This window comes from Oxyura jamaicensis, chromosome 3 (genome assembly GCF_011077185.1).
Source record: "Oxyura jamaicensis isolate SHBP4307 breed ruddy duck chromosome 3, BPBGC_Ojam_1.0, whole genome shotgun sequence".
Taxonomy (NCBI): domain Eukaryota; kingdom Metazoa; phylum Chordata; class Aves; order Anseriformes; family Anatidae; genus Oxyura; species Oxyura jamaicensis.
In genome coordinates, this window is record NC_048895.1 from 21,347,604 (window position 1) to 21,356,679 (window position 9,076).

Sequence of the window (9,076 nt, forward strand, 5' to 3'; positions counted from 1 at the left end):
AAAAAAAAAAAAGAATTTGGAAGAAGGGGTAAGAAAAGCAAAGGAGGCAGAAGGAAAAATGGTTTAAAATTAAAACTAAAGCAAATAGTCAATTTCCAATTCATTGATCATTATGATTCTGAGGCAAAATAGTTATGCTTGGAAGACAAATCAAGTAGCCACAGAAGCTGAGCCTTAGAAGTCAGTATCAACTGGTTCTTTAGTGTCAAAAACCTCAGCTGCCGTGCTGAACTTCCTTAACCTCTGAGGGTGTCCCAGTAAAAGGATTTTTTTCAGTCCTATTGTCAGCTTTTTTTTCTTTTTCTTTCTTTTTTTTTTTTTAAGAGTGTCAGACTCCTGGAGCTGCAGGGCTGAGCAAGCACACCGGTGCAGCTCCAGCAAAGACAAAGCATCGCCAAAGAGATGTCTGTAACTGTGCTTGTGTCCGAGGCTAGCGGCCCATCTTGGCACGGTTCTTGCAGCTCACAGCGGCACTGAGTGAGAGCTTTGCTTCTTTTGCTACCAGCCTTCCTGCCATGCTCAGCACCACAGTTTCTGAATGCTTTATGGATGTTGAAGGAACAGTGAACAATGGGTCTCTCTCCCCTCAGTTTCTTAGCTCTGTCCTCCAAATGTTGCAATCTGTATTTTTTTTACTGGAGCAGTACGAGGAGGAATTTCCTATCTCATTTTTGATGTGACAGTGTTGGGTAGAAAAGTCCTAGTTTTCCTTTTGCCTGCAGTTTATATGTACAAGACAAAGACCAGCAGTGTGGGGTGCTGGTTTGAAAAACAAGTTGCATGACCCCAGCTTGCAACAGGTCTGCAGCCATTTACTTCTCTTCTGTTGCCCACGTGCCACACGCTGCAGTTGCTGGGCATTCACAGAGCATGCTGGGCTCCTCCTTACAGTAACCGGAGACTCCCCATCAGCAGCTGGAGGTGCAAAGCCTCTGACACAGGACTGGGCTGGTCCAGTGCAGCCCAAAAGATAGCAGAATTTTTGCACTGCTCACAGTGTGTGTTTGATTTCCTTGCCCGGGTTTTTGGCTTATCTTCAGATGTTACTGTCAACTTTTGCAGCCATAAAGGCAGGAGGTTTATTCCTCCCACAAGATCTGGAGTGACAGCCCCATGTGTGACACTAACCTTTTGACAGAGAATTGCTTCAGTGTCTCTTTAAGTGGGTGTCCCAGCAGCACAACACAATCTGGAGACAGCGCAACCCAGAACTTTTGACAGACAAATCGTCTAAAATATGTGGGATGTGGCCTTAAGTTAAAAGGAATGAATTATTTTGTCACTTCTTTGGTGGATAAAATAATTCTCTTGTTCTCTTCTTTAGCAATTTGCATTTGAATAGGTGGATCTGTTCTTTACATTATTTTTGAGAGCCTGCATTTCCCAAATTCCAATTACACCACTGGGCTTTCAAGGACAGGAGTGAAGCCAAAGCATTTCCATCTAATGCAAACATGGATTACTGGAAGGATGTTCTCATTTTTTAAAAATGCACTGGGAGCAAGAGCCAGGTTTGCTAGCACCTTCTCTGCAAGCCATTGCTTCCTTGGCTTGATGCATGCAGAGAAAGAAAACCACACCAACAGGAAAGTGCAGAAGTTCCTGGAATGCCACAGCTTGCAGAGAGCTGAAGAAAGTGCTACCAGGCAGGCAAGCACACCCACGGCAGCTGCAAGGACACCGTCTTGCAGTGAAATCCAGCATGCTGGTGGCTGGAGGTCCTTCTCCATCCACCAACCTGTGGTTGGTCAGCTCAGTTCTGCCTCACCTGCATCACTGGGAGACCATCTCCAAGATAAAAGATCCAGTGCAAGAAGGGAAGATATTTAATAGCACCGATGTGAGTGGAGCTGAGATTTCAGCTGCAACTAACCCCAGGCAAGTCCAAGTTTCCAAATGTTCCAGGTGTGGTTCCAGGAGGCATCTTCAGTTCCAGGAAGGAGACCTCTCTGGTAGCACAACCAGCATCCAAAGCACTTCTTCCTTAGAGTAGAGACGGAAACTCCAAGTCAACCCAAACCATTCTTCCAGCCTATGGATACAAAATTACTGAGAGGCTGAATTTTGTCATTGTATGTATGTGTGTGTGTATATGTATATACACACATAAAGTTCATCGGTACTTCTCAGGAAATACATGTAAAAATTATTGCCACCACTTCTCCCTCCCCCGCTCCCAAAATTTTGGGGAGTCTGGGGAGCTACTCAAATACAAAGTGCGAAATCTCAGTGCATGCTGCCGATGCTCCACCTGTGCAGAACTCATTGCAAGCCAGTTGATGTACTTAGGGTGGTTTGGGAGGGGAATCTATTAGAGAGAAAAAGTACAGAGTAGAGTTAAGAAGCATTTTTTTTCCCTTCTAACTGCTCTCCTTTTATCTGCTCTCCTTCTCATGTTTCTGGGCTTTTTTTTCTTCTTCCTTCTCCTTCATCCTATAGAAGTAATACTGAATGCTGATGAGATAATAAATGGTCCAACCCCAGGCAATCATTTTCGGGTAATTAGTTCAGCTACTGAACTTCTGAGAGTCATTTTTTCACCTGCCCAGCCAGAAAACTTGGGTACTTAGTTACCCCATTACCGCTGAGTGGTCTTTGGGGCAGGGGCACTCAGCAGCACATGTACTTCAGGTCCTGGATATGCTATGCAATCTCTAATTAAGCCTAACTGTGGCCTGTATTTAGCATTTTATTTACATTTTAAGGAATTCCCTACTTGTGCCAAACATCTCATCCCAAAATTCATGATTTGTTGTAAACTTCTGTGCACAATCACACCTGAGCTCACAAATTGGTTCAGGAAAGAGGAATAGCACTGCTTCGGGGAACTTGGGGGATGCCCGTTGTCTCTTTCACTATAAAAGTTTCAAAATTTCCCCTGGAAGGGATGTTTGGAGAGGGGAATTGTTGCATTTTGCTTAATCAACCTCACAGGAGAGCTTCCAGATCACTTAGCTCCTCTTTGCTCCCTGATGAAGCCCCAAACACCACGCATGGGCCTCGCTGCCACACAGCCCACAGCTGGGCTTTCAGGAGCACTGGGTTTCCAGCTCCCTGCCCCATGACAAGGAGCCTGTAGGCCCTACAGCAGTCAATCTGGAACAGAGTGCCTCAGAGCTGAGGACTCACGGGCTTCAACTCCAAAGGAGCCCAAGTGATGGAGGAGCCTGGATCCACAGACCCTGAAGCCCCTGCATGGTGGTGAGGACCCATCACTGGTGGGTCCCCAAACCTGCTTAGTTCCCAGAAACATTCTGGTTCCAACTACTTGGTGTTTTTCAACAGAAATCTCTTTCATCAGAGAGTTCCCACCCAGCTCTGGGGCACCCTCAAAGCTTCAGGGCTGACCTCTGATGAAATTAAGGGAGATTTGGGCTTACAGATGTAAACCTGCTCCTTCGCTGCAGAACATGGGACAGCCAGGGCTGTGGATGGGGAGAGGAAGTTCCTCGCACGGCAGTAATGCAGGCTGTGTAACCTCTCCTCTGACACCCGTCAGTGTCAAAAGCAGAACACGGGATTAAATAAACCAACCATTGTCTATTTTGGTATTGGCAATTCCCATTTGATACTTGATAGGGTCAAAAAAGAAATTGAGCATCCTGGAAAGGTACAGAATTTGTCAGGCATCTGTGTACTGCAGAAATGAAGGAAGGACACAGCCACATTTCTGCTTCCACACGGCTCATCTTCAGAAAGTTTTGTTTCAAATCTTTGCTGTGTAGTCCCAATCCTTTTTTTTTTTTTCCTTTTCTTTTTTCTCCTCTTAAAGTCATCTTGGGTGACAGATGTCACTGGGCCTCAAAAGAGCCTCTTGGATAAATCAGTAAATAATATTCATGAAATAGTATGTGCTAGCATATCCTGCTTTTCTTTTTATCAGTTCTAACAATACTGAAATTCCTCCTCCCTGAGACTCAAATAAAGCCCACAACAGAGGGTTCACATTCAAACTCCAGTCAGCAATTCAGAAACTAACAGAGAATGATCTAGCTGATTTCACTAGGGACCTCCATATGGTGATGAAATTTATTCTGAGACATGTTTAGGTTTTGTACTTGTGGGCACTATACACAAACCCTGAGAAAAACTGAGGGTTTTAAAGCCGAGCTGGGAGTTTGGAAATACAACTCCTACTGAAATAAGTGGATGTGGTTTGCCCTTAGATCTCCGTCATACTAGAAGCTGGATAAAGTCCTGTATCCTGCACATTTATTATTCAGCCAAATTAAGAATAATCTCTTTCAGCCTTTTGAGTCACCAGTTCACTACAACAATTTCCCAAGACATATTTTTTTAGACAGTAGTTTTGCTCTTATACCCTGGAGGTAAACATGTCTTCTCCAGTCATAGTATTTTTAACCTTTAAATTGTTTTGCTGGATTTCATTTTTTAAAAAAGTACAATAGAGAATTTGTATTCCCCAACCCTTCAAAGCATGTAACAAATACATATTTTTAAAGTATGGTGTAGGTGTGAAGTTTGTATGGCTTGTCTTCAAAAGCAAATAATACTGATTCACTCTAGTTTTTCTCCTTACACTTTGAAAAATTGATTGATTCTTCTCTCTCCCCCCGGGGGGGGGGGGGTTTTTTTTTGCCTGTTTAAGTACAGAACTGGTGTTTTTTTTTCTGTATTTTTTCCCTTCAGACAGCATATTTTCCTGATGGAACTCCCCTCCCCCCAATACACAATGTGCTTTTCTGATTTACCAGCTCTAGCATTTTCTCAACAATCATGTGAGCAAGAGCAAGGACTGAATATTTTTAGACACTAGAACTAAGCAGATGGCGAAGGATGTAGAAGATCAATAACTCTAGTTTTTGTAAAGTTTACAGTTCTGCTTTTTTTTTTTTTTCCCCAGTGTATTTCAAAATGCAATGAGAAGAATGTAAAATTTCATAGAATGAAATGGGAGCAAACTGCACTGACCTGGGTGCTTTCTACAAGAACATTTTTCGAGCAGATCTTTGAAAGCAAGCCATGCACTTGCTCCAGCTGTAATTGTGAGCTCTCCCTCTGTTAATTTAATTGTACTCATGTTGCTGGTTGGTAAAAGGTCTTGGACAGATGTGTGTTCATCTGACGTTCTTCCAAGCATGTCTGCGTGGTCAAACTTGAAAGGTTTTTGGGAGCTGAAAGTCATCCCATCAGGAACCAGAAACAACACCATCTGCTTTAGGTGACTAAGCACACTTGAAGAATAGACACCTCCCTCCTCCTGGGCTAGAGCATCCATGTTTCCTTGGGCTTTTCCTAGAGAGTAGCCCCCCTTCTGAGGTGCAGAGGAAGGGGAAACCATAAAAAAGCTCTGGCCACAACACAGTTTTCACTGCCACTTCAGGAGCCTCAGGACTTCACTAAGAGCCAAGCAGAATCAGGCGCTGGCTCACGGGCTGGTGTCAGGGCTGGAAGCGGGGCCTCCTGCTCCAGAGCAGGGCCGCTTCAGAGGAGAGACCCATGTCTTGCTTTCTGACCCTGAGTGAGTCCCTCTGTCCTGAATGTTGTGAACAGCTAAAGGCCAGGGACAAAGAGGCTGGTCGGGGAGCTGTAGCCTGTCATCCATGGCTGCTGACCTTTCTGGCCCCTAACTTCTGCTCGCTAAGGGAAATGCCCGCACCCTGCCAGCGACGAGGAGCTGACTGGGGCCCCGTCACTCATTTCCATGACTTTGGGAGCGGGGCAGTCCCTAAAACCAGGATGCTTTTTCTTTTTTTTTTTTTTTCTTTTTTTTTTTTTCAAGAGACATAAGGCAACTGAGGTTTATGTGGTATTTTTAGGGCTCGTGAAATCCTCGAGCTGTTTGTGCTCGATGCTGGCAAGGCAAGCATCACACGGCTTCCATCTTGTACTCAGCAAGGGCCAGGGAGCTTGGGGGGCCAGGACCACCAGCCTGCAGCTCCTCTGGGACCACGAGGGTTTCCGTGCCTCAGGCCTTGCTAGCAAGGCTCCTCTCGCAGGCAGGAGGCCGTGAGGAGCCACGTGGCCCAGGGTGGCGATACTCTTCTCGCACCCTCCTCAAAGAGTTACAGTGGGGCTTCCAGCTTCCAGCCAGATCTTCCCTGACCAAAAGGGGGCCCGCTAAAGTGTCTCGGTGACACCTCTTGCAGCTGTCCCCTCCGCCCGAGCAGCGTCAGCCTTGGAGCCGGGCCAACATCTACGTGTGGAAGCTGTTCCCTCCTCCAACCTTCTGGACCTTAGGCGAAAGAGCTACTAAATGAGCCATACTGACACCAATACCACAATCAATTTGTTAATAAGGATCAGAGACAGACTCCACTGCTGGGAGGAGGAGGAGAGGGGAGAGGAGATCATTATTTTTAATTTAAATAAATCAATATGTTAATAGGGAAAAGGATGCACGCCACACAAGGATGGTGGGAGGAGGAAGGCAAATGAGTACAGCTCTTTTTGGGGGGACGGGAGGGTGAGGGGGTGGTACCATGTAGTTTGTCATTAGCCTGGGTTAAAAAAAAAGGAAAGAAAGAAAATATATTAAATATAAAAAGAGTGGGAGTAGACAACTTTAAAAGTCCAGTAATAGCAAATAACTAATTATACCCATCTGAGTCTCCGGAGCGTGCCTGGCTCTTCTCTTACTTTAAAACAAATTAAAGAAAAAGGAAAGCTTGATTCCCAGGAGGGCTTATCTAAGGCCTCTCATCTCCAATACACATCTAAGGGGACAGGGAAAATATCTTTTATCACTTAAATCTCCCTGAAATTTAAGGCCAGCTGGGAATTTTTTTATGTGGATATGATTCATTAAATTCGTATCATTCCAAAGAAACCTTCCTGCCGGTTTATCTTTGCCACTGCAGTCATCTCTCCAGAAAAGCACAGTTTCCTGAATGTTGTCAACCTGGACAGCTCAGTTTTTGGCTGAAGGTTAGATTTCATTCGGAAACTATGGAACTGGCCCCACATTTTTCTTTTCAGGGAACTGGTACGTGCAAATCATTCTCTAAGGTAACTTTTTCCCCTCTGCTGAGACAATAGGAAAATCCTGCACCGCTGTACCGGTTCCAGCCATTCGGCTTCTCAGTCCTGAGAGGTGGGGATTTTTTTTTTTTCATGATTTGTTTCAATATTTATAGATTATACTTGGAGGTTTAGTGTCTTCGATCAAATATAGGTACAAGCTGGGCTCCGAGAGCAGGCTCAGAGAGCAGCCGCATCCAGCTTCTGCTGGGATCAAATGCAGTAAGTTTGTGTTTCGGCAATCTTTGGAGCTGCTCTGCGGTGCAGTGATGTACGAGCTGATAAATAGCGGGCTGTGGCGGAGTTAATATCGCGGTGTAGCGTGCGGCTGCCAAAACGCTCTGAGCAGCGCTCTGCGGAGTTTTCTTCGCAGGCAGGGAAATGTATGTTTTACATAATGAGCTTCTTCATATATCGTGCCACAAAAGTTACTAGGGAGACGGTCCGTCTTAAGCGCGAAGAAAAACAAAGGGAAGTTCACGTGGCAAGATCGCTCCTCGCTGGCTCCGTCTAGCAGCCGATGCGGAGGCTGGGGAGGCACTTCCAAGGGCGATGGCTTGAAAAGCGGAGGCGAACCAGGGCACCCGGGCGGTGGGGAGCGAGAGGCTTTGGGAAGAGGTCAGGTGGAGGGCAGGGTGGATTGAGTTCAGGGGCGGCAGTGGAAGAAAGGACGCGCGGCCCCGACAGATGCTGGCCGCGTTGTTCGGCGCGCTGTCGGGGGGCACGTGAGCGCCATGGTGATGGGTGCGCTCCCACATCCCGAATAAAGGGAGCCCCGAGATGGGGGGCTCCGGCGAGGGGGAAGGAGGACGGATCCCAGCCCAGGAAAACGCTTCAAATCAGGCTGCGCCTAGAGCTTGTGAAATTAAAAATAACTGCTGGTGGTGGCACAGAAGCAAGTAACCCAGAACTCCCTGAATTTACCCCAGAGCATACAGCTTTCACCCTGGGAGATTTCTTTCCTCTGAGCCATTGCGCAGACACAGCTCTGGCTTTTGAACAGCTCCATAGGATGGGGGAGAGCATATCCCTGGGCTCCCTGTTTTAAACACTTCTTTTCCTAAGCAGGTACCTGAGCACGTCCAGCTTTTGTGTTTCATCGGGTATAAAAGTTTCATTTTTCCTATTTCCTGGTTTGCTCTGGAGAAGTTCACAACTTCCCTATATTTTAGCTCTACTTGTTACTCGAAGATTTACAGTTATATTTCTAAGGTTCAGAAAATTCAACTCATGCAAATATTCCTGTTAGTAAAGGCTGTATTATCTGGTTTAGATACAGATGTAGCCCGGGGATTCAAACTAGGCTTTTTAGCACATTTCCAAAATTCTCACAGACCTCCACTACCTTGAACACAGTAAACACGATTAAAAGCATCAGCTCCTCTCACCAGATTCCTCTGGGAATATCAGATCTAAAGTAGATTATTAAACTGAAACCCTGCTTTTCAATTCAACCCAAATTAGCAGCCGGGATCCTCTGGTCGTGACTGGAAGCTATCATCAGCCGTTTGGGGCCAGATTCACACAGGAATCACCGGCAAGGGCTCATGCCACAGATTTACTTTGGCTTTCCGGCTATTAAACATGATACAGCTCTCTGCCGATCTCCAAATGAAGCCAGTAATATTAGCTAGCAACCTGCACTAAATATTCATAAATCTTATTTTTTTAAAGCCTAGCAAAACAGTAAAAATTCTCTTGGTAGGATATTCCTCGAATTACAAAACCTCTTTACTTATTCAGTAATGGCTTTTGCTTTAGGACTCCATGCTGTCAGCACAAGAACAGTTTTTACCAGCGGCCAGTATTTTTTTTGCTGCTGCCTTTGGACCAGCAATTAGAACAACTAACAGATATAGTCCAGACAATAGCCAACTTATCAGCAGAAAAGGAATTTGCATTTCTCTCCACATGCCTTATATTAAAAAGATTCAGTGTTATACAATAATCAACACTATATAAGCGAGTTATAATTTTAAGGTCTTTAGAGCAGCGACCTTTTTTTATATTGTACCTGTACAAATGCTTTTAAGGTTTTTAAAAGGTTTTGAGCCTCCTGTTCATAGCTTTTGACCACTTTTATGATAAAAGTATC